This window comes from Poromitra crassiceps (assembly GCF_964638095.1).
Source record: "Poromitra crassiceps genome assembly, chromosome: 14".
Taxonomy (NCBI): domain Eukaryota; kingdom Metazoa; phylum Chordata; class Actinopteri; order Beryciformes; family Melamphaidae; genus Poromitra; species Poromitra crassiceps.
This window is the reverse complement of record NC_139633.1, coordinates 22074822-22101663: the sequence shown is the minus strand read 5'-3', so window position 1 is coordinate 22101663 and position 26842 is coordinate 22074822. Positions and strand designations below refer to the sequence as shown.

The window sequence follows — 26842 nt, the reverse complement described above, 5'->3', positions numbered from 1 at the left end:
CCAGCATTCAGTCAGTGCCTGCTTACTGCTGCATGCTGGTATTGTTAATCCCATGTCAGAAAGTCTCCAGGTGTGTCCAGTAGCGTAGCCAGACTCGGCTCATTGGGTGTGCCACAGAAAGCCAGGGTGTGCCAGGGGGCGGACCATTTGGATGGCGGCCGCCAGGCCGCCGCCAATTTTTTTGGGGTCTTTTCAAACCAGATTTAGAGGAATATTTGTGTGTTGTTTGCTCCTTTTCGCACTCATTATTAGCAGGTAGAAGCAGTCAATTAAATTGTATTTTTTGGCAACATGTAAAACCACTTTGTTTAGCATCTCAAAAAAGTCTCACCTACTTTTTCCAATGAGTGTTCTAGTCGGGAAAGAACGCAAATTTGGTTGGCATGCAGGTTCGTCTACTGCAGAGAGATCTGTAGCGTCAGTGTCCTCTGGCTCTGCACAAACATTCGGTGTGTTGTTGGCTGCGTTCCCCGCTGTTAACGTCATTGTTTCGGCTGCATCATCGTCTGTCTCTTCTCCACTGTACACCACCAATACAGGTGCGGGAACGGGTGCACTACAATCCGCACTTGTTGAGGGGGAGGGTGACGACGAGTCATCTTCTTCCTCGTCGTTTCTTGCCTTTGCCGAAAAAGCTTAAAAGCGAGCTTTGTTTCATGTCTTCTTGATTTGGCGCTGCTGCTGCTGCTGCTGCTGTGCGTGCGTGCATTTGTTTACTTTACGTGGACGACAGCTTAACTAGTTTCCCATGATGCTCCGGGGCACATAGGGCAGCGGACAGTTGGACACAGTGCATGACAGCGTTGACATGTGTTTTGCAGACAAAACAAAACACTTTTTTACCCCATTTTTTTGGGTGCGCCAGCGGCCTGTCTGGGTGGCATTTGCACACCCTAGCGCACCCGTGGCTACGCGCATGGGTGTGTCGCTAACGTTAGTTTCTTTTGAGAAAGATTGTCTCCACGGGCATCTGAAAAGTTGTCTCGAGTAAGATGCAGCCATGAGTTGTGATGCAGCCAGTGTTGTATGACTGTGAGCGTCCATGCTAACGTTAGTACTTTAAACAGCAGCAGCGTGTGTCTGGTCTCTATGAACCTAGAGAATGGACGGTTAAAGCATAGACTCTTGCTTACTTTAAAACTTGTACATACGTATAACGTAACGTTCGCTCTAGTCTAGCTGCTAAGGATACCCGACTGGTGTCTCACTGTTATTGTTCCCGGGAACAACATGCACTAACTAACAATCCTATTGTTTACATTTCCCGGTGTTCCCGGTAACACCGGTGTGGTCACGCGCATATTACCCGGAAAATGTCCACACCGTGGCATCCCTAATACGATCTGTTAGCCTTGACCATCCCAACCAAAAAAAGATGATTTCTTTCCACTGAATCATCAGAATCACTCACATCCTTTCATTTCCTTTTCCCACCCTTGCTACCAAGGCCTCCTGCATCCTCCATGGCACCCCCATTCTCCTCCTCTCCTGCCTGTGATCCCGTCCTTCCTCTCGTATCCTCCCTCCTCCGATCCAAATCTTCATCCTCTTCTCCTGTCAACCGTCGGCTCTTCTCACTTGTCATTCCTCCTTGGCATCCCACTAGTGATCCACTAATTCGCTCTGCTAAGCAACGTACTTTTTATTTTTATTATTATGCTATGGCAGAGTGGAGAAAGCTCCTGTCCAGGCATTTGGTGTTTGCCCTGGGCAGTGACAGGGCATGGTTGGGTGGGAGCCTCCGAGTGGTTCGACCTGGGACATGAGTGGGGGGTAGCAGCACTTTCAGGTCTGCCGGGCACTTGGTAGTGTGCATTTTGAAAATAACAGTTGTTGCAGGAACTGTTCTGTGATGGCAAAATCCTTATGGGCAGAGTCCTCATCCACACCTATGATTTGAATTGCCTTTTTCTGGATATTATCCAGCTGCCTGAGAGTTGTTTGTGAGGCATTCATCCAGGCAAGGAAGGAGTACTCCATGATGCTCCTGACCTGGGTTTTGTAGATGATGGCTCGGCCTCTAGGATCAAGCTTGTTGGCCAACCTCCGCATTGTTGAGACGTTGTCCAGCACGTTTACAGATGTTAGAAAGATGGTTGGTCCACGTTTTGTCTATCAAAGCGGAGTCCAAGGACATCCATCTGCTCACAGAGCCTGATTTTAGTACTCCCAAAGAAGAGCTCAGGTCCTCCCTCCTCTGTTCCAGATCTTCCTCCTCCCCATTTTAGTACTCCCAAAGAAGAGCTCAGGACAAGATGGATACCTCTTCCATGCCTCCCTCCTCTGTTCCAGATCTTCTTCCTCTTCCCCAGTCAACGGACGGCTCTTCTCTTTACTTCTCATTCCTCAATCTCCACTTCGTGGGGAGACCACCTCCATCTTCTTCGTCTCTGTTCTCCCCATGCCCTCTCCCCCAGCAACAATCCTCCTGCCATTGGAGATGATGTCACTATTTGCGGTACCTCCGGCCGGCTTGATTGGCCCCAGATTGGGCCCTTTGGCAGCAGATCCTGCCGTGAATATGCACCAGACAGGGAACCCCTGCGTTCAAGGACAACTCGGGAAAAAATCAATGAGCTCTCAGGTATCGAAAATTGGCATTGATATTTTTTTTAACTTAAAGGTATTCGAAGTTTGAGACCCAGCACTACCGCCCTACCGCGTTCATCACAGCAGTGATGAGCGCGGCTCCTTTCCCACTGCCGTCCTCCGACAGCATGAAATTGACATTACACTGAGGAGCGAGTTTGTCCACTGTCTGCTGCATGATGCGGGAGAAATGTGGATGTAGTTTGTAGAGGGTCCCATCCACCCCTACAGTGATGTTCAGATGCTCCAGTCCACGGTTCTCTCTGATCTTATCCACCACAGCTGCCATTCCTGCGCCGCACAGCTGAGCCGCACGATGTGATACTGCTCCACACACCTCTTTGACGATGATGCTGTCATCACAGGTGGTGTCCAACCCAAGGTCTTGCAGGATGGATCTCACCTGCAGCAAAGCCAGCCTGTCACTCTCTATCTGTGAGAGGTACTTTGTCTCGAAGATGCCTCTGGTCTTCAGAGTTTCAGAGATCTGTCCTCTGAAGAGCAAGCCTCTCTTGGTCAGATCTATCAGGATGTTCCGCACAATTTCACCAAGATACATGCCACTGAGCATTTTCTCATATCTTTGTTTTCCTGGATTGATGGAGAATTCATCCACGGCACGGTCATACTCTGTCCTTATATCGTCAAGGCAACCGTTGTCTCCAAAAGCCCCCCACTCCATGTTGACACACATGACTCCTTCGTCGCCGTCTATCATCTCAATGTTCCTCATCTCCTCCATGTAACATGCATTAGTGCCAGTACCAGCGATGAGTCCGATCTCGCAGCTATGATCTTCGTAGGCACAGGTCATCATGGTCCCCACTGTGTCGTTGACAAGGGCCACCACATCCAGTTCAAAATCCATTCTCCTCTGGATCGCCTCCCTCAGCAGTCCCACCACATCTTCTCCCTCACAGTCTGTTGCTTTGAAGCCCTTGGTCCACGTCAGCAGGATACCATTGTCCAGGCTGGTCTGTTGGCAGGGGAAGGAGAAGGTGAAGCCCATAGGAAGCCGAGCGCACTTCATTCCCATGTAGTCCAGGAAGTCGCTAATACACTGTACTATATGGTCGAACAACTCTCGTCCTGTCCCCTGCATCACTTCCAGAGGGATAGCATAGATCTTGTGTTGCATCTCCACCGTTCCTTTTCCAGAACAAAGCTTGACCAACAAAACTCTGAAATTGGTCCCTCCTAAATCCAGCGCGAGGAAGTCACCATCCTCTGTGCCGTCAGGTGTCCTTCGTACAAAGGTTGGCAGCATCTTGACAGTAGCAGAGTCCTGAGTGCTCTTCGACAGGCCCTTCTGGATCTCTATCCTCATTCGCTTCTTTACCTCGAGCAGTTGTTCGGTTGCCAGGCGGAATTCTGACAGTATCTGTTTTTTTTGACGTGATTGGTCGGCCAGTCGGTAGGCCACGGCCGTCACCATGGCCGCACCCTTCCCACTGCCACTCTCTGACAAGAGGAACCGCACATCAGAGTCTGGCAAAAGACGACAGACCATCTTATGGAGACGACAAGCATATTGTGGGTGCTTCTTGTAGAGGGATCCATCGATGCCTACAGTGGTTTGGAGCCGTGCCGTTCCTTTGTTGTCCTTCAACCTCATTAGGATGGCACTCAGCGTAGCAGCTATGAGGTTGGCAGAGCGCAGACACACAATGGCACACACATGCTGCACAGCGATACAGTCATCGCTCGATGGCTTCACACCAAGCTTGATCAGAATTTCTTTGGCTTTACTTAAGCCCTCCTCAATCTCCTCTATAGCCGAGACATGCATGGTCTCAATCTTCCCTCTAGTGAGCAGCTCCGGAGTGATCTTTCCCTCAAACAGCAGGCCTCCTTTAGCCATCTCCACCAGGATACGACGGACCAGCTCCCCCATGTACATGCCACTGACCATCTTCTCAAAGAGCTGTTTTCCAGGGTTGAGGGAACCTCTGTCTATCTCTCTGTCAAACTCCGTCCTGATGTCCTCCAGGCTGCCGTCATCTCCGAAGGCTCCCCACTCAGTGTTCACACACATGCGGCCCTCGTCTCCCTCCACCTTGTCAATGTGCTGCATCTCCTCCATGTAGCACGCATTGGTACCCGTACCAATGATAATGCCCACTTTACACTGCTGGTCATCAAAACCACAGGTCATCATGGTCCCCACTGTGTCATTAACGACTGCCATGATCTCAGCTTCATAGTCTCCTCGTTTCTTAATGGCCTTGTTGAGCAGCTGGACAACATCCATCCCCTGCACTCCACTGGCCTTAAAGCGCTTTGTCCATGTTATCAGATAGCCCTCGTCTAGTTTGGTCTGCTGGACCGGGAAGGAGAAGGTAAATCCGACTGGCAGTTTCTTGTCTTTGATGTTGCGTTTCTCAATGAAGTCGCCAAGACACTCTGCCACATGGTCAAACAGTCTTGTTCCACTACCGGTCATGATATCTGCCGGCGTGTCATAGATTTGACTGTCCATCTCAATGGTCTCTTTATTATCTTGACTCACTTTAACAAGGAGAATCGTGAAGTTACTGCCTCCCAAATCCAATGCAATGAAGTCTCCCTTCTCTGTGCCATCAGGGATTGAACGCACAAACGTTGGCAGCATCTTCAGCATGGCCGTGGTGTTTGTGTCCCGCCCCAGTCCACTGGATAGCTCCAAACAGAACCGCTGCATGATGTCCAATAAGGTATCATCAGAGAACCTCATGGAGGACAGGTAATTATCAATCCTTTTAACCTGGTCCTCCTTGAGTTCATTGTTGCTGGGTAGTAGCTGGTCTGCACTCATACTGATCCTCTGCGCTCTAGTATTGGCCCACCACTTATGTAGCCTCAGCCAGGAAGGATTTATGACATCACTGATGACATCACAATTGCTCAAGTGACATCACTGATGACCTCACAATAGCTCCAGTGACATAAAAGATTAATAACATCGCAACTGCGTAAGTGACATCGCTGGTGACATCACAATTACTCGAGTGACATCACTGGTGATATGACACATGGAGCCTATCACACAAATAGTTGGGTCATAGAGACAATGAATGAAATACTGTAGGCCACGCCCAAAGTTGGAGAAAGCTCTCCATTCAGCTCTACTACACCAGTGCCATTTTCCTAGAGTTAAACATGGCTAAAAGCTGTTGTGTGGTGGCGGGCTGTACAGCCAACAAATACAAAGTCACAAGTTAGTTTTTTGTACTCCCGAGCAAAATATATCAAGCAAAATATCCTGGCGAAGCCAGGGGGAGATTAGGTGATCGTTTCTGTCTGTTCCCTCATCGCTGTTGTAGCGCCTGCATTTACTAGTGAGGATGCCTATGACATAATAAGTAAAATCACCAACTTCAACAGTGACATGTGTATCACCAATGATGACATTATCATCAAACATCATCAGTGTTGACATCGCAATGATCATTAAAACCTTCAACAGTGACATCATCACTGTGGCATCATAACCCTCAACAGTGACATCATGTCAAGAGTGACATCATCAGTGAAACGATCAATGATGACATTACCATCAATTATGACATCATCACTGTCGACATCACTATGTTGTTGTTCACAACCTCAGCAGGGAAGGATTAAGGACATCACTGATGGTATCACAATTCACTCTATGACACAACGCCTTTGACATCATCAGTGGTTATGACATCATCAGTGATAAATTTTATAACATGATGGTGCCTATGACATAATGGCGGGTATTCAAATCCTCAAAACTACTATGTCCTTCCATATCTGTAATGTATATGCTACTATTGGACCCATAGCCAGTCTCAGAACGCCTTTCAAAAGTGTATCTCACACCAGAATCTGAGTCTTGAAGCCCTGTATCTACTCTTCCATTTCTTTCCATCTAGATTCATAATCAGGTCTACACCAAGGGTGCAGCCCAGGTCCCATTTAGTGAAGCCGCCGCATGTTAGATCGCCACTCTGGCAGCGGGTGCCAGTATAGGTCACAAGGCCCGCCTCCCCCATGTTAGTGGATGGGAAAACAAAGTACACATCAGACAAATTTTTTACAAAGGTGGTTTGTATCATTTTAGATAGTTCTGTTTAGGCAGGAGGTTACTCCTTTGAACTGGATTATTCATCCCATTTACATTGAATGACACCAATTTGATGTTATGTGGCATTTAAATTGCCCAATTCTGCGTTGTGTGCTCAGAAACCTCCAGACAACTTAAAACTGCACAGTCCTGAACATATGGACAACATGGGTTAAAGAAAGAAAAAGGAAAAACAGTTGGCTTCCAAGTTAGGGTGATTCCTCGCCACCCTGAGTCCCCGTTCGCAGGCCGAGGGGAAAGCCTCATCACAGAGGGCCCCTCACGAGGTGAAACACGCCATTCCACGCAACCTAGTAGTCCAACATAGTCCGATAGCATTTATTGTAATCCAAAAGAAATCTTCATCAGCGATCAAAAATAGTTTGTCCTAATGTAGGCTACCCGCATGAAATATAGGACAAAAATAAAATGGGAAAGACCAAATAAGCAGCGCAACATCGCCTCATCCTCCTCATATATTTATATGGATGGAAAAAAGTCTCAGTCCAAGGAGATGGCGTGCAAATATTTAACACAAGCAAAAGTAAAGGTCCTATTGGCCAAGGTTGAGTCATTTAACTAGCTGGTTCTACAAAGGGATTATCAAAGTTTCACATACCGTGATACCTGCCACGTCCCAGGCGGGACAAGACGCTCCATCTCCACTTCCAGCTCCACGACGCTCCGGCTTGGCATCTCCACGTCATGGCCTCTCCTTCTCAGCTCCACCGCGTCGTGTGCGCTATCATATACTCATCATGTACTCCTGAGTCCCAGTGAATGTGCATCTTGTCTAACAGGGTCCGGAAAGGGACGCCTTTCTCCTTTAAAAAAACCTCTTTATTCCCTTTATTCCCATGTAGGCCTTGTGCTTCTGAACAACCACCGTTGCATAATCGTGATCAAAAGATAGGCGTCGCCCCTCTATTATTTTCTTCCCCCAGGCCTTTTTCAATAGTTTCTTTGGTATTAAACTCCAGAAAGTTTACCATGATGGACCTGGGTGGTGCATTATTTTCAGGTTTGCGGGCCAGGGCTCTATGGGTGCGCTGAATGTGTAATCGGGGGTCCACTGGCAGTGCGAGTACGGTTTTCAGAAGTTGCTCTACAAATTCAGAAATGGAGTTGCCTTCTTTCTCTTCGGGTATGCCATAAATGCGGGTATTATTTCTTCTGGAGCGTTGTCCTTCCAAGTCCGTCAGCTTCTGCATATCTCTCTGTCTCATCATTGATTTTACCAGCGCGTCTTTCATGGCCGTGTTGATTGTCTCAGCCTTGTCTATTCTTCGTTCTGCTTCATTCAGTCTGGTTTCGAGGGCGTCGATTCGTGTGGCGGTCGCAGAAAGCTCTGTCAATTTCCTGCTTCAGGCTTTTGAATTCGGCTTTCATGTCTTCTTTTAATTCTTCTTTAAGCCTGTGCAAGTCCACTTTATGCTCAGCCCTGAAGTCCCGTATCTCCAACCACTGACCGCATGGTTTCTGCCGAGTCGTCGTTTGACTGGTCTTTGCCCATCTTCGGTGTATTCTGTTTTTCTTGGTTTTTAAGTTTCCGTCCACTCCTAGTTTTCGCTCCGTCGTTTATTCCAATAAAGATTTCCACGATTTGGGTGGCAAATATTGAATTAGGACGGTTAGTTTTGACTTGCCCAGGACATCAAAATTAAGCAGTCATCTTGCTCGCCTCACATCGGAAGTCCCAACAGGGAACATTTCTAACAGCCAGGCCAACTAGGAAGAAAATAGATGAGCTCTCAGGTATTGAAAATTGGCATTGAGATTTGGCACGTGAATCGATACTAGGTAGTACTGACGTAATTCACAATGCCTTAAAGGTATTCAAAGTTTGATACACAGCCCTACCGGAAACACACGGCTGTGATGAGCGCGGCTCCTTTCCCACTGCCGTCCTCCGACAGCATGAAATTGACGCTACACTGAGGAGCGAGTTCATCCACTGTCTGCTGCATGATGCGGGAGAAATGTGGATGTAGTTTGTAGAGGGTCCCATCCACCCCTACAGTGATGTTCAGTTGCTCCAGTCCACGGTTCTCTCTGATCTTATCCACCACAGCTGCCATTCCTGCTCCGCACAGCTGAGCCGCACGATGTGATACTGCTCCACACACCTCTTTGACGATGATGCTGTCATCACAGGTGGTGTCCAACCCAAGGTCTTGCAGGATGGATCTCACCTGCACCAAACCCAGACCGTCATTCTCTATCTGTGAGAGGTACTTTGTCTCGAAGATGCCTCTGGTCTTCAGAGTTTCAGAGATCTGTCCTCTGAACATGAATCCTCTCTGGGCCAGATCTATCAGGATGTGCCGCACAATTCCGCCAAGATACATGCCACTGCACATTTTCTCATATATGTGTTCACCTGGATTGATGTGGACGTCATCCACGGCACGGTCGTACTCTGTCCTTATATCGTCAAGGCAACCGTTGTCTCCGAAAGCCCCCCACTCCATGTTGACACACATGACTCCTTCGTCTCCATCTATCATTTCAATGTTCCTCATCTCCTCCATGTAACATGCATTAGTGCCAGTACCAGCGATGAGTCCGATCTCGCAGCTATGATCTTCGTAGGCGCAGGTCATCATGGTCCCCACTGTGTCGTTGACAAGGGCCACCACATCCATTTCAAAATCCTCTCTCCTCTCGATCGCCTCCCTCAGCAGTTCCACCACATCTTCTCCCTCACAGTCTGTGGCTGTGAAGCCCTTGGTCCAAGTCAGCAGGATACCATTGTCCAGGCTGGTCTGTTGGCAGGGGAAGGAGAAGGTGAAGCCCATAGGAAGACGAACGCCCTTCATCCCCATGTAGTCCAGGAAGTTGCTGACACACTGCACTATATGGTCGAACAATTGTTCCCCTGTCCCCTGCATCACATCCAGAGGGATAGTATAGATCTTCTGTTGCATGTCCACTGTTCCATTTACAGAACAAAGATTGACCAACAAAACTCTGAAATTGGTCGCTCCAAAATCCACCGCCAGGAAGTCACCATCCTCTGTGCCGTCAGGTGTCCTTCGTACAAAGGTTGGCAGCATCTTGACAGTAGCAGAGTCCTGAGTGCTCGCCGACAGGCCCTTCTGGATCTCTATCCTCATTTGCTTCTTTACCTCCAGCAGTTGTTCGGTCGTCAGGTGGAATTGTGACAGTATCTGTTTTTTTACACTGTTTTTTTCGGCCAGTCGGCAGGCAACGGCCGTCACCATGGCCACACCCTTTCCACTGCCACTCTCTGACAGGAGGAACCGCACGTCAGAGTCTGGCACCAGACAACAGACCATCTTTTGGAGATGACAAGCATATTGTGGGTGCTTCTTGTAGAGGGCTCCATCGATGCCTACGGTGGTTCGGAGCCGTGCCGTTCCTTTGTTGTCCTTCAGCCTCATTAGGATGGCACTCAGCGTAGCAGCTATGAGGTTGGCAGAGCGCAGAGACACAATGGCACACACATGCTGCACAGCGATACAGTCATCGCTCGATGGATCCACACCAAGATTGATCAGAATCTCTCTGGTTTTACTTAAGCCCTCCTCAGTCTCCTCTATAGCTGAGACATGCTTGGTCTCAATCTTCCCTCTAGCGAGCAGCCCAGGAGTGCTCCTTCCCTCAAACAGCAGGCCTTCTTTAACCATCTCCACCAGGATAAGACGGACCAGCTCCCCCATGTACATGCCACTGACCATCTTCTCAAAGAGCTGTTTTCCGGGGTTGAGGGAACCTCTGTCTATCTCTCTGTCAAACTCTGTCCTGATGTCCTCCAGGGTGCCGTCGTCTCCGAAGGCTCCCCACTCAGTGTTCACACACATGCGGCCCTCGTCTCCCTGAACGAGGTCAATGTTTCGCATCTCCTCCATGTAGCACGCATTGGTACCCGTACCAATGACAATGCCCACTTCACAATTCTGGTCATCAAAACCACAGCCCATCATGGTCCCCACTGTGTCATTCACTACTGCCATGATCTCAGCTTCATAGTCTCCTCGTTTCTTAATGGCGTTGTTGAGCAGCTGGACAACATCCATCCCCTGCACTCCACTGGTCTTAAAGTTCTTTGTCCATGTTATTAGATAGGCCTCGTCTAGTTTGGTCTGCTGGACTGGGAAGGCAAAGGTAAATCCGACTGGCAGTTTCTTGTCTTTGATGTTGCGTTTCTCAATGAAGTCGCCAAGACACTCTGCCACATGGTCAAACAGTCTTGTGTCCCTGCCAGTCATGATATTTGCCGGCGTGTCATAGATTTGACTCTCCATCTCAATGGTCTGTTTATTATCTTGACTCACTTTAACAAGGAGAATCGTGAAGTTAGTGCCTCCCAAATCCAATGCAATGAAGTCTCCCTTCTCTGTGCCGTCAGGGATTGAACGCACAAAGGTTGGCAGCATCTTCAGCGTGGCCGTGCTGTTTGTGTCCCGCCCCAGTCCACTGGATAGCTCCCTGGAGAACCGCTGCATGATGTACCATAAGGTATCATCAGAGTACCTCATGGAGGACAGGTAAATATTAATCTTTTCAACCTGGTCATTGAGTTCAGTGTTGTTGGCTAGTAGCTGGTCTGCACTCATACTGGTCCTCTTTGCCCTCTACTATTGGCCCACCACTTATGTAGCCTCAGCCAGGGAGGATTTATGACATCAATGATGACATCACAATTGCTCAATACCTCGAGTGACATCAAAGATTAATAACATCACTTATGACATCACAATTGCGTGAGTGACATCACTGGTAATATTTGAGCCTATAATATCACACAAATAGTTGGGTCATAGAGACACTGAATGAAATAGGCCACACCCAAAGTTGAAGAAAGCTCTCCATTCAGCTCTACACCAGTGTCATTTCCCTTAAATTAAACATGGCTAAAAGCTGTTGTGTGGTGGTGGTCAGTACAGCCAACAAATAAAAAAGTCACAAGTTAGTTTTTTGTATTCCCAAGCAAAATATCTCAAGCTAAATATCCTGTTTGTGTGTGTGTCTGTTCCCTCCTCGCTGGTGTAGCTCCTGCATTTACTAGTGAGGATGCCTATTGTGATGACATCATAAGTGAAATCACCACGACGTCAGGTGTATCTCCAATAATGACATCATCAAACATCGCTGTTGACATCGTCTTCAAGGATTCAATGATCATTAAATCCTCCAACAGTGACATCATCACTGTGGCATCATAACAGTAGCGTAGCCAGACTTGGCTCATTGGGTGTGCCACAGAAAGCCAGGGTATGCCAGGGGGCGCCGCCACCAAAGAAAATGTGGGCCTTTTCAAACCAGATTTAGAGGAATATTAAGATAGGACCATATGACCATAACCATCAATGTTTGCTCCTTTTCACACTCATTATTAGCAGGTAGAAGCAGTCAATTAAATTGTATTTTTTGGCAACATGTAAAACCACTTTGGTATCTCAAAAAAGTCTCACCTACTTTTTCCAATGAGTGTTCTAGTCGGGAAAGAACGCAAGTTTGGTTGGCATGCAGGTTCGTCTACTGCAGAGAGATCTGTAGCATTCTCAGTGTCCTCTGACTGCTGCTGCACAAACCATCAGTGTGTTTTTGGCTGCGTCCCCCCGCTGTTATTAACGTCATTGTTTCGGCTGCATCATCTTCATCATCGTCTGTCTCTCCACTGTCCACCATCAAGCGTTCACACCCAAGCGCTTTTTTCAGTCAGAACGCTATGGTTAATGTCTAGAGTAGTCAGTTTGTCTGATCCCCCCCCCTCTCTTTCTCTTTCCCCAATGATGACATTATCATCAATTATGTAGGGCTGTACGATTTTGCCGTAAATTCTCTGCTTTTTTTTAAATCTCAAAGTTCGATTTTCGATTCGATTTTTTATACTCTCATATATTATAATTTTTTTGTCATAAGTGACAATTTATGCTTTTACTCTGAACAACCCAACTTACTGTTTTAGCTTGGCGTTGCTATGCCTAACTTCTTGGCTGTTGCTTGCTAACAAGTCAACCTGCATGCAGTCACTTGACACTGGTATGCGGGGAACTGCGATAGCAGTAGATTTTTTTCACACCTTTGTTACTGTTATTTTAAAAATATATATCACCGATGACATCACAATCGCTTGAGTATACTGGTGATATACAGTATAACATCACTATAGTAGTGACCTGGCCACCACGCTCGGTAAATTCTGTGAACATTTAGGCCTGTATGATCAATCTCCCCTCATGTATTGTCTAATTTTACTTGATCATATCACGTATAGCATTAAGCTGCAGGTGCTCTAATTTGAAAGAAATTCAACCTTTTCTGTGTGTTTCAGCTGTCATATTTTTTGGGCTGCTACAGCTTGCAGTGCACGCACGCATGTAGTCCACACTCAAACCATGTCAAACAACAGCTTCAGGGAAACCCCCTGTGTCTTGGCTGTGACTGCGTTGTGTCGGTCAGAGAAATGGAGAGAGACAGGTGACGGACGTGTGTGCAGCGTGAATCACGTTCCCAATTAATGGACAGAGCTCACACACACATATTATCCATGCTCGTTATTATTGTATACAATATATGCTGTAAAAGAGGCTATAGGGAATATGAGATGACCGAGGCCATATGCTATGTAAATGCACATTGCAATAATTCCATTCTACAAATTCAGATGAGCAATTCTGTCATGTTTTTAATAGATTTTGGCCAGCGCACGCAGTGGCGCAGGCCCTACAACAGGGTTTGTCCACCCAATTTGCAAGCCCATTTGGAAGCCCATGTGGAAGCCAATTTGGTCCCACTCAGAAACCATAAGACCTGCCGCTACCAAACTTGGTAGGAAGGTTCACAGTCACCTTTTACTGTGGGTGAAGAAATTGCACTTGTTGACCACTAGGTGGTGCTATAACAGCCCTCTTTACGTTTTGGTCCATAACTTTTGAACCGTAGCATCTACAATCAAAATTCTTTTTTCCCTGGATTCCTTGGGTCATTCCGCATCTGCTGATAGAGGCCCATTTCCATTCCGCCATTTTGAAATTTCTCCAAAAGCATTTTTTCGCTATTTCTCCTTCAAATTTTGTCCAATCTTCACCAAACCACATCACACAGTCAGTGTGGACTGTCCTACACAAAACTTATTTCGCGTTTTTGCAAGACCGCACCATTGCGATAGATCCGACTTCCGAACTTTTGTGGGTGTGGCCTAGTTCACGAAAATCGCCCTAACTCCGGAACGCATTGTCTGTTGCGAATTAACCTTGGTACAGGTGTGCAGCTATGTACTCTGAGCCAGTGGCCAACACAATGGGGAAATTTATGAGGCCAGTCCTAAAATTTCATAGCCTGACTCCGCCAGATGGGGGCGGCATTGTTCCACAAATTCACAATCCCACCTCCGTCTGGACCTAGCTCCAGATAGGCGTTTAAACCGGCCGCCACCCAGGCGAACCAATCAGCGTGAGCTACGGGCGGGCTTTAGGCGAGACCGGGTGTGACGCCACCGAGAGGCGCCTGTGCGTTTGTAGTTCTTTCACTATTCAACATGGCGGCGGCTACTGAGGCTAGCTCCAGTGAGCTAGTCAAACATTCTATTCAAAACAATAAGCTAACATAAACGTTAAACACTTGATCTTACAGTGAGTACGAAACCGTAACTGTATTGCTGTAACGTTATCAACTATGAACGTTAGTAAACAAGACATTGTTGTAGAATTTGGGGAGATAGCCTTCAGACCGTTGCTAGGCTGGGAGAACATAGCAGCCATCAGCTAGCTGTAAGGCTAGTGAATGGCTAGCCGTTAGCCATTCACGCAAGTCACACAAACACAAAGCCCTTCTCACCACAGCCCAGTAAACATGCAATCTGTTAAACCATAATTTTTGTTCCAAATAGAAATAAATCATAACGTTAATCAAAATGCCACTGAAATATTAGCTAATCAACACAGAACTGCAAAGATCAGTGTGATGTATTGTCCCTTTACTGCTAGCTGAAGTGTATTCTGCTATGATTGGAATGTTGGCTGCTGTTTAATAAACCACGTTAACTCACATTAGGCTATTATAAAGTTATGAAACGCTGATTCAGACGTTACAATAATATGACACAATATGAGCCAGTTAGCCTAGCTAGAGAGAGTAATTTCAGACCACCAGATATCACCATATTTCATTTCAATAAATATAAATAATTTGTTGATTGAAGCAGACTGATGGTCGGTTGTTTCTCCGTCGTCATGTCCTCTGGTCCAATCTTCGGTTCGTAGTTCGTGTTCACTCGATATCAACAATCTTTATATCACATCTGATCATTTTATCCAACCTGCCTCTGACCAGACAACTAATGGATCGTTCTGCGATCATATTTGCGACATTTAGATACATGATCATATACAACAAGGCTATCTTTGTTGACAATGTTTATTGACAAAAGCATTTGTTACGGCCCTAGGCCATATGTGTATTGTATTCTGTTTCACTACCCTGTTTGCATGTGGTGTGGATGTGTGCTTGTGTGCCGAGTGAGAGTTCTTGTTGTGAGTGGATCTTCTAACAGGTGATGGCAATCAGCAGTGATTGGCCAGTGGTGGCTGCTGATTGGTCGACTCCGCAGTTCACTTCCTTTATAGCTCCCTGGATTCAGCAAGATGGTGGGGAGAGGGCTGTGGCTATGCCGTGCTGTGGTCGCCCCCCCCCCCCCCCCATTTGTACCTCACGCCTCAACACCATGTTAGCTTTTAGCTATGACTTTTACTGTTGTTGCTGGAGTCTGTGGTGTGCCTGCCTTCTGAGAAGCAGTAGGGTTTAACTGCCATTTTTGTTGGGGTTTTGTTTTCTCCTGTTTCTTTAGTTAGGGAGTTAGGCTTTAGTTAATGTCTTTTGGTTATTTACTTTCTGGTAGGGATTATCTAGTGGGGGGTGTGAGTTGTTTGTTTGCTTTGTTTCTTTATAGTTTTGGCATTGGTTATCCCTGAAGTCAATGCTTCTGGAACATCTAGGTCTGTCTAACCTTCAGTGTATGCTGTAATATTTATTATGTCAAATAAATGGCCCTTTTTTGCCTTTTTAAAGCCTTGCTCTTGTGTCACTTTTATGTTGCGGCCTGACCCTAGACCGGGTCGTAACAGCATTAAAAAAAGCAAATATAACAATTATTCTCCGGTCACTGGTAGATACTAGCTACAAAGTAAATCTCATGTCAGCATTTGGCTTGTGTGTTATTGCAATATCCTATGTTGAAACAACTGATCATCAATGACATGTAGTTTAGCGTTAATCTTAGGAGAACAGAATATTATAGCTTTGATCTTCACAAATCATTTGATCCTCTGTTGTGTGTCCCATCACTGGTAGTGGACGGCCACCCCTTGAAGAAACGAATGACACTGTTAATCACTGTATAACTGTATTAATCACTGTATAACGTTAATGTTTGCTTACCCAACACAATGTGCGATTGGTAAATACTGTAAATGCAGAGGTGGATAAACTATCCAGAGGAGTTGAACCCCCTTGTTCCCCCTCATTGATTGATAGTTGATCTAACGTTAGCTAGATATATATATAGCTGGTAGATGAGTATATGCTCTGCCTCATCTCAAAGAGGTAGGTAAATAGAACTGCGTTTGTTTGCTGTCTACGTCCGAATCTGTGCAGCATGCAATACTGTTTAATGTTGTATAACGTTAGCTTCTCTTAACGTTAGTTCTCCTGTAATGACAAATTGATATGTAGCTAACGTTAATGTCATGCTATCCTATTACATTAGAAAATAAGATTACCTCCATTTTGTGGAAGATAGGAAGATGCAAGCGGCAGGCTGGTGGCGCGTGGTCTGGAGGAAATAATACTCTGTGGCTTTTTCTTCGGGCTACTGTATGCACTATGAGAGCAATGGAGCAATGCTAGCAATAGCAAATAATGTTAGCAACATTCATTAGCAAGCGAAGCTAGCGGGGACAACTTGATAGCTGTCATGGGTGTGAGATTTCTTTTTACCACAGCATGTGTGGACACCGCAGCGTAGGCTATTTCATCATGAACTTATGATTTTGGGTTACTGCTAACTGGGAGAGATGTAATTAGAACAATAGAAGTTGAAAAGGCACCTTGAGGCTATACAGAGGGGTGGGGTCCTTTTAATGCGACAAATACACATATTTTAGAATTTCACAATAAATACACGCGTGCGCACAATCACATACACAGACACATGAATGTATTATAATAAAATGTTTTCTTAAATGCAACTACATAATTAAATAATTATTTTCTAGGGCTTTGTTACCATACTGATTTTCCATTATATCCTTCATACTTTTGCCACCGACAGCCCTCCACTTTTAACAATGTCACCACTGCCTGCTACAACCAACAGGCTCGTCAACGCTTTTCTGCGCTGGCCATATGCTAGGTTTCGACCTAGCCTTGTTTACTGTTTACCATTTAATTGATATACTCCCTTTTGCCATTTTGTTAGTGATGAAGTGTTGTTGGCGTGGTCGACTGCCTGTAAACTATTTTATATAAAGCAAACCAAAAAAAGGTGATGACGGTAATGAGCTCAACTCTACAGTAGTCACATTACCGCAGTATTATTATCTTCTTTCCCTAGGCCTTTTTCAATACTGTTTATTTGGTATTAAATAAATGGTATCCAGAATGAATGAATGAATGAAGTATTTATTTGTCCGTTAGGAAAATTGGTTTGTACATCATGGTCGTTGGCAAAAAGGACATCAAAAACATCAGACAACAGCACAAGACAAGACAACAACAATTATTGGCAACATCAACACATCACAAGATTGGGCTAGGGGAGGGGTTGGGTGGGTGGTGCTGGGGGGGGTATCAGAGTCCATTTATTAGTCCAATAGAAAGTTTACCACGATGGACCTGGGTGGCGCAGAGTCCTGGGCGCGTCTGATTTTCAAGACCCGGCCCCGTGACGTGCAATACCGACCCCGCACCGGTAACCTGCATATATGACCAATCAGTACTGCAACCCACCCCGCCCCACAGACATGAGAGCCGCCCCCCGACCCAGAACCGCATATATATAATAACCGTTAACTCATTGAGTGCCAATGACGACTTTAGTCGTCAAATCGTTTAGTAACGTTGAGTGCCAATGACGACTAGTCGTCAATTGCGTTTTTTGACGGTGGGACGTGGATCAAAGCCAGATCCATCTCCTGTAAAATTTTGGGGCATGTTGAATATGTATAACCTATTTTACCGACCCATTAGGTGGCGACAGTGCTCTCCAGATTAGAGAAAGGCCAGGAGAAAAGAGAGAAGAAGTCATGAGGAAACGGAAATCGCATCGATATGCATGAAGCATAACGTTAGCTGTGCCTGTGAACAGCAGTCAATCTGCTGCCACAATTGAGCCCCTCCGTCTCCGCTGCGATAGCCCCTCCATATGATTTAGTTGCCGACACCAGCGTCTTTCTGAAAAGTTACATTATTCTCAGCTGGGGGCCGGCGACAGGCTGTGAAAAAGCGGGGGGATGCAGCGCACTTTTCAGTGCAGACAGAGCAAACGCAGAGCAAGCAGCAGAGCCCCAGACACTCCCACGGAGGAGGAGGAGGGGGGTGGGGCACGCAGGGCAGTATACAACCATCGACAGTAAACACAGACCCAGACAGCAGCAGGCTCGATAGACAGAGAGACAGGCAAACAAGCTAGAATATGATGCCCACCAGCAGTAAATCAAGACCAGCAAGAAGGTGTAGGGTCTGCGCACGCAGGGGCCAGCGCTGCTGGTTGCAGCTAAAAAATATTATTTGGCCAAACAAAATTCCTTTGTTTTCACTATTTTATTGAAGGAAATTATTTTTGAGGTGTCATTACATCAGAAAATATTAGCTTCAGAGTCAATGATGTGCTTGAAATGCTTCCTTTCACAAAAGGCGGAATATCTCAGCTTCTAAATTGAAACGTGTGTTTTTGCTAAAATCAACCTATCTTCTCCGGCTGATAACTAAAGAAAATGATATCAATAAACTTTTTTTTGCAGATGATAGAAGAGTCTCATCGTTCTTTGTGCGTGTTCGGTGTTTACATAGTAATATCACACAATATTCTGTGGGCCTCGAGAAATCACTGAAAATGCTCTGAAACTCTGGCACTGGGAGCGTCCGTTCTCCAAAAGTGGCTGGCACTCAATGAGTTAATCTGCAGTGCAAACATTTTGTAGTGAGCCTAACAAAACGGCCAGCGTTTCACACGGGAGGCGAATAGCAGTATTTCTGGCCGAAACTCGTCAGCTGATGTACGTTAATTAGCTTTTAGCAGCTGCTAGCTGACTAACCAGCTGGTTAGCTCTGCTATCATACACTACAGACAGTTGCAAGCAGTGACTTACCAGTTATTTCAAATATGTCCGGTATAATCCATACTGCCTTTATGATCGCTGTTGCAGTTACTTAAATGCACTTTTACAACGTTCAACCTCTCCACTTTCACGGTATCCATGTTGTTGCCTGTTGCTATTAAAACAGCCAGTGTGTAATGTAGTGGAGGCTAACGTTAGCCTACTACAGTATGTCCGACTCGTATTGTCTCCAATCAATCACCTTGACCCCGCAGCTGAGTTTTGAATGTTTTGTGCAGTCGATAGCGGGGGGGGGGGGGGGGGGGGGGATCCCGCGGAACCTCGTTATGCAGGACTCTAGCGCATTCTTTTCGGGTTCGCGGGCCAGGGCTCTATGCATGTTGGATGTGTAATTTGGTGTCCGCTGGCAGTGCGAGTTCAGTTTTCAGAAGTTGGTCCACAAATTCAGACATGGAGTTGCCTTCTTTCTCTTCGGGTACGCCATAAATGCGGATATTATTTATTCTGGAGTGTCGTCCTTCCAAGTCAGTCAGCTTCTCCTGCATGTCTCTGTCTCATCATTGATTTTACCAGCGCGTCTTTCATGGCGGTGTTGATTGTCTCAGCCTCGTCTATTCTTCCTTCTGCTTCATTCAGTCTGGTTTCGTGGGCGTCGATTCGTATGGCGGTCGCAGAAAGCTGTTTGTCAATTTCCTGCTTCAGGCTTTTGAGTTCGGCTTTCATGTCTTCTTTGAATTCTTCTTTAAGCCTGTGCAAGTCCACTTTATGCTCAGCCCTGAAGTCACCTATCTCCTGACCGATATTTTTAAGCACTCACCACATGGTTTCTGCCGAGTCGTCATTTGGCTGGTCTTCGCCCATCTTCGGTGTATTGTTTTTCTTGGTTTTTAAGTTTCCGTCGACTCCGTTTTCGTCCCGTTGTTCAATAAATATTTCCACAATTTGTGTGGCAAATAGGGGTGCTCCCATCAGCTTTTTTGGTGCCGATACGATCACCGATTGCTGGAATCAGTATCTGCAGATCACCGATATAACCAATCACCAATCACGGCATCGATTGAAGCCTTCTTTTTTATCATGTAGCATTATTTTTGTTATTTATTTATTTATTTTTATTTATATATTATTTATTACACTCTCTTAAAGACCATTTCAATATTAATCTGAATTGAAGGAGCAACAATTCAGACAGTCAGAGGAAAGTAAACACAACCTATGTAACAGGGATACTTTTAGGACCCTGGGGAGTCGTAGAAGCCGGACAGCATCTCTCGGGCCAGCTGTGTTTACTTAGTAATTATCCACAAGTGCTCTCTCTCTATCTCTCCCTCTCTCCACAGTGCGTGGAGTTTACAACTCGGACTCTTCTCGGACAGTTCTTCTTTCTTATTTTGGGAATTTCAGAATGAGATGGTCCTCTTGGTATAGCGTAGAGACAGACTTCACTCTGTCTCTCCGAGAGACAGAGGAGTGGTCATTTTAGGTGCGCAGTTACTTGTCTGGAATGCATAGTTGCATCTGATCGGCCTGCTTTGATCAGCTATTTTGAGAACGCCGATCAAAGCCGATCGCGTTTCGATCGATCGGAGCACCTCTCTAGTGGCAAATATTGAATTAAGACGGTTAGTTTTGACTGGCTATCAGGACCTCAAGATTAATCAGCCATCTTGCTCGCCTCGCACCGGAAGTCCCGACAGGAAACCTTACTAACACCTGCATTCAAGATCATAAAATAAAATAAAATAGATGAGCTCTCAGGTATTGAAAATTGGCATTGAGATTTGGCACGTGAATCACTAGGTAGTACCGACGTAATTCACAATGCCTTAAAGGTATTCGAAGTTTGATACACAGCCCTACCGGAAACACACGGCTGTGATGAGCGCGGCTCCTTTCCCACTGCCGTCCTCCGACAGTATGAACTTGACGCTACACTGAGGAGCGAGTTCGTCCACTGTCTCCTGCATGATGTGGGAGAAATGTGGATGTAGTTTGTAGAGGGTCCCATCCACCCCTACAGTGATGTTCAGTTGCTCCAGTCCACGGTTCTCTCTGATCTTATCCACCACAGCTGCCATTCCTGCTCCGCACAGCTGAGCTGCACGATGTGATACTGCTCCACACACCTCTTTGACGATGATGCTGTCATCACAGGTGCTGTCCAACCCAAGGTCTTGCAGGATGGATCTCACCTGCACCAAACCCAGACCGTCATTCTCTATCTGTGAGAGGTACTTTGTCTCGAAGATGCCTCTGGTCTTCAGAGCTTCAGAGATCTGTCCTCTGAACATGAATCCTCTCTGGGCCAGATCTATCAGGATGTGCCGCACAATTCCGCCAAGATACATGCCACTGAGCATTTTCTCATATCTGTGTTCACCTGGATTGATGGAGACGTCATCCACGGCACGGTCGTACTCTGTCCTTATATCGTCAAGGCAACCGTTGTCTCCGAAAGCCCCCCACTCCATGTTGACACACATGACTCCTTCATCTCCGTCTATCATTTCAATGTTCCTCATCTCCTCCATGTAACATGCATTAGTGCCAGTACCAGCGATGAGTCCGATCTCGCAGCTATGATCTTCGTAGGCGCAGGTCATCATGGTCCCCACTGTGTCGTTGACAAGGGCCACCACATCCATTTCAAAATCCTCTCTCCTCTCGATCGCCTCCCTCAGCAGTTCCACCACATCTTCTCCCTCACAGTCTGTTGCTGTGAAGCCCTTGGTCCACGTCAGCAGGATACCATTGTCCAGGCTGGTCTGTTGGCAGGGGAAGGAGAAGGTGAAGCCCATAGGAAGACGAGCGCCCTTCATCCCCATGTAGTCCAGGAAGTTGCTGACACACTGCACTATATGGTCGAACAATTGTTCCCCTGTCCCCTGCATCACGTCCAGAGGGATAGTATAGATCTTCTGTTGCATGTCCACTGTTCCATTTACAGAACAAAGATTGACCAACAAAACTCTGAAATTGGTCGCTCCAAAATCCACCGCCAGGAAGTCACCATCCTCTGTGCCGTCAGGTGTCCTTCGTACAAAGGTTGGCAGCATCTTGACAGTAGCAGAGTCGTGAGTGCTCTCCGACAGGCCCCTCTGGATCTCTATCCTCATTTGCTTCTTTACCTCCATCAGTTGTTCGGTCGTCAGGTCGAATTGTGACAGTATCTGTTTTTTTACACGTGCTTGGTCGGCCAGTCGGCAGGCCACGGCCGTCACCATGGCCACACCCTTCCCACTGCCACTCTCTGACAGGAGGAACCGCACATCAGAGTCTGGCACCAGACAACAGACCATCTTTTGGAGATGACAAGCATATTGTGGGTGCTTCTTGTAGAGGGCTCCATCGATGCCTACGGTGGTTCGGAGCCGTGCCGTTCCTTTGTTGTCCTTCAGCCTCATTAGGATGGCACTCAGCGTAGCAGCTATGAGGTTGGCAGAGCGCAGAGACACAATGGCACACACATGCTGCACAGCGATACAGTCATCGCTCGATGGATCCACACCAAGGTTGATCAGAATCTCTCTGGTTTTACTTAAGCCCTCCTCAGTCTCCTCTATAGCTGAGACATGCTTGGTCTCAATCTTCCCTCTAGCGAGCAGCCCAGGAGTGCTCCTTCCCTCAAACAGCAGGCCTTCTTTAACCATCTCCACCAGGATAAGACGGACCAGCTCCCCCATGTACATGCCACTGACCATCTTCTCAAAGAGCTGTTTTCCGGGGTTGAGGGAACCTCTGTCTATCTCTCTGTCAAAGTCCGTCCTGATGTCCTCCAGGGTGCCATCGTCTCCGAAGGCTCCCCACTCAGTGTTCACACACATGCGACCCTCGTCTCCCTGAACCAGGTCAATGTTTCGCATCTCCTCCATGTAGCACGCATTGGTACCCGAACCAATGATAATGCCCACTTCACAATTCTGGTCGTCAAAACCACAGGCCATCATGGTCCCCAATGTGTCATTCACTACTGCCATGATCTCAGCTTCATAGTCTCCTCGTTTCTTAATGGCGTTGTTGAGCAGCTGGACAACATCCATCCCCTGCACTCCACTGGTCTTAAAGTTCTTTGTCCATGTTATTAGATAGGCCTCGTCTAGTTTGGTCTGCTGGACCGGGAAGGCAAAGTTAAATCCGACTGGCAGTTTCTTGTCTTTGATGTTGCGTTTCTCAATGAAGTCGCCAAGACACTCTGCCACATGGTCAAACAGTCTTGTGTCCCTGCCAGTCATGATATCTGGCGGCGTGTCATAGATTTGACTCTCCATCTCAATGGTCTGTTTATTATCTTGACTCACTTTAACAAGGAGAATCGTGAAGTTAGTGCCTCCCAAATCCAATGCAATGAAGTCTCCCTTCTCTGTGCCGTCAGGGATTGAACGCACAAACGTTGGCAGCATCTTCAGCGTGGCGGTGCTGTTTGTGTCCCGCCCCAGTCCACTGGATAGCTCCCTGGAGAACCGCTGCATGATGTACCATAAGGTATCATCAGAGTACCTCATGGAGGACAGGTAAATATTAATCTTTTCAACCTGGTCATTGAGATCAGTGTTGTTGGCTAGTAGCTGGTCTTCACTCATACTGCTGCTCTTTGGCCTCTAGTATTGGCCCACCACTTATGTAGCCTCAGCCAGGAAGGATTTATGACATCACAATTGCTCAAGTGACATCACTGATGAACTTACAATAGCTCGAGTGACATCAAAGATTAATAACATCACTTATGACATCACAATTGCGTGAGTGACATCACTGGTGAGATCACAATTACTCGAGTGACATCACTGGTGATATCGGAACCTATCACAAGGTGTACAGCCAACAAATACAAAGTCACAAGTTAGTTTTTTGTACTCCCGGGCAAAATATATCAAGCAAAATATCCTGGGTCTCAGGATATTTATCTGCACCAGAGGCGAAGCCAGGGGGAGATTAGGTGATCGTTTCTGTGTGTGTCTGTTGCCTCCTCGCTGTTGTAGCGCCTGCATTTACTAGTGAGGATGCCTATTGTGATGACATAAGTGAAATCACCAACCTTCAACACTGACATGTGTATCACCAATGATGACATTATCATCAAACAGCATCACTGTTGACATCGATTTCAATGATTCAATGTTCATTAAAACCTTCAACAGTGACATCATCACTGTGGCACCATAACCCTCAACAGTGACATCATATGTCAAGACTGACATCATCAGTGAAATCCTCAATGATGATATTATCATCAATTATGACATAATCACTGTCGACATCACCATGCTGTGTTCACAACCTCAGCAGGGAAGGATTAATGACATCCCTGATGGTATCACAATTCACTCTATGACACAATGCCTTTGACATCATCAGTGATTTATAACACAATGGTGCCTATGCCATAATGGCAGGTTGGACATTAACAGTGATTTATGACATCACTGATGATGTCAAAGACAGATACATACAGTACAGACATGGGTCTGATGCCATCATCGATCACAATTGCTCGTTGTCGATGTTGTTGTCGTTCACAACCTCAGCAGGGAAAGATTAATGACATCACTGATGGTATCACAATAGTGCCCGTGACTTTTCGTGATGTTTCCCGCCCCGGAAGTAAGTTCCCCATTCATTTTCTCCATAGACATTTAAAAAAATCCTTGTATAATGAAGGCTGGAACCAAGATGACCCGTGAGCTACTCAATCGTGAGTGCAGCATAAAGCAGGGTGGGGGAAGATCAGATTTTTTTCACACCATTATTTTTTGTTTTTGCTCAAAGATGTTTTATGCTCACTCATGATTCAGTAGGTCACGGGTCAGCTTGGTTCCAGCCTTCGTTATATATGGATTTTTCTAAATGTCTATGGAGAGAATGAATGGGGAACTTACTTCCAGGGCGGGAACCGTGTGACTGTTGAGCTCTATTCACTCTATGACACAATGCCTATGACATCATCAGTGGTTATGACATCATCAGTGATTTACAACATGATGTTGCCTATGACATAATAGCGGGTATGACATTATCAGTGATTTATGACATCACTGATGTCAAAGACAGATATACAGACGTGTTTGATGACATCACCGATGATGACATCACAATTGCTTGAGTATATCATTGGTGATTTATGACCTCGTCACTGTCTGCGACATCATCTTTGAGTGCTCGGATTCAACATGCTCATTTGAACAATCAGGGATTTATGACATCATCGGTGATATACAGTATGACATCATTATATTAGTGACCTGGCCACCACGCTTGTTAGATTCTGTGAACATTTAGACCTCTATGATCAACCTGGTATGATCAAGATGGTAGAAGATGGCGCCGGGAGAAGGCGACTCGCTAGGGAGCTCTAGTGACTTCATAGACAAATAGGCTTGTATTCCAGTGTAAACGCGTTTTGTTTTGATTTCGTTGCTTCGACTTGCTTTGTAAATATCTATTGTATATAACAGTGTAACTGAATAGTGTAGATAGTGGCGTCTTCGCACTTTTCTTTGCAAGAAACCGCGACGGCGGGGACCCGCTCTGCCCGCTTTGTCCGCTCGCACGCAAAAAACAACAACAAACAACAGCCCCGCGCCCCCGCCATGGAGGCAGAGAACGGAGGCACGGACACCAGCGGATATAACATGGAAATCAGCGTCGGAATAAAATACAACAGGGACGCGCTGATCAAAATCAGGAAAGAACGGATATATCCCAACAGCAACTGGCAAGCTCCAGATCTTACGGATTTTCCTGAACTCAAAAAACAACGCTGGAGGAGGGGGAAGAGAGGGGGGCTTCTCGCCCGCTTGAGGAAGCGCGCGGATAAACCACCTCTCCCAAGCATACTGCTGGCAAATGTTCAATCGCTGGAGAATAAACTTTGTGAACTAAGAGCGCGTGCACAATACCAAAAAGACATAGCGCGATGCAATGTTCTGTGCCTAACGGAAACCTGGCTTACTCCTGACACAACGGACCACTCTATCGCGCTACCAGGATTCAGTGTATTCAGAGGAGACAGAAACGAACAATCCGGTAAGAAGAAGGGAGGGGGCGTATGTCTTATGATTAACGAAAACTGGTGTGTAAACACCACAGACATTGGGAAACACTGCTCAGCAGATCTTGAATATGTAATGGTACAATGCGTGCCGTTCTGGAGTCCGAGGGAATTCACGACAGTCACCATCATGGGTGTATACGTTCCTCCACAAGCGAACGTGACTGTCGCACTGAAAGAGCTGCAACGCGCCATCAGTGCACAGGAGACAAAACAACCCGAAATGGCCCTGGTGGTGACTGGGGATTTTAACAGGGCAAACCTGAGAGGCAGAATGCACACATTGTACCAGCACATTCACTTCCCCACGCGAGGCAGTAACACACTGGACAAATGTTACTCAAACATCCGACATGGCTACAAAGCCGTCCCTCGCCCCCCTTTCGGCAAATCGGACCACGCCTCCATCCTACTTGTACCCAGGTACAAACAAAAACTAAAAAGACAACCCCCAGCATTCCGAACCGCCCACTGCTGGTCAGACCAATCAGACGACATCCTGAGGGACTGCTTTGACCAAGTGGTGTGGGAGGAGTTCAAAGCTGCAGGAGACCTGGGCGAGTATGCAGATACGGTGTCATGCTTCATAAAGAAGTGCACCGACGACATAGTCCCCACAAAAAAAGTCAAAATAATGCCGAACCAAAAGCCTTGGGTCAACAGCGACGTCAGGGCTGCCCTTCACGCCAGGACCACCGCCTTCAGCTCTGGCACAACTGACCAATACAAGCAGGCACAATATGCCCTCCGGACCGCTATAAAAATAGCACGTAGAGATTATGGAAGGCAGCTGGAGTCAAAACTGGACACTAACAACCCCAGACACCT

General features: G+C 46.5%; 3 pseudogenes across 3 annotated transcripts; all 3 read right to left on the bottom strand.

The window, feature by feature from the left end:
• Window positions 1–2346: 2346 nt before the first annotated feature.
• On the bottom strand, window positions 2347–5383 carry LOC310789071 (hexokinase-1 pseudogene; annotated as a pseudogene). Its single transcript has 2 exons — window positions 2660–5383; window positions 2347–2541 (listed from the first exon to the last, which is right to left on the bottom strand). The product of its transcript is annotated as a hexokinase-1 pseudogene (transcript).
• Window positions 5384–8517: 3134 nt separating this feature from the next.
• On the bottom strand, window positions 8518–11241 carry LOC310789550 (hexokinase-1 pseudogene; annotated as a pseudogene). Its single transcript has one exon. The product of its transcript is annotated as a hexokinase-1 pseudogene (transcript).
• Window positions 11242–20822: 9581 nt separating this feature from the next.
• Window positions 20823–23498, bottom strand: LOC310789551 (hexokinase-1 pseudogene; annotated as a pseudogene). Its single transcript has one exon. The product of its transcript is annotated as a hexokinase-1 pseudogene (transcript).
• Window positions 23499–26842: the final 3344 nt, after the last annotated feature.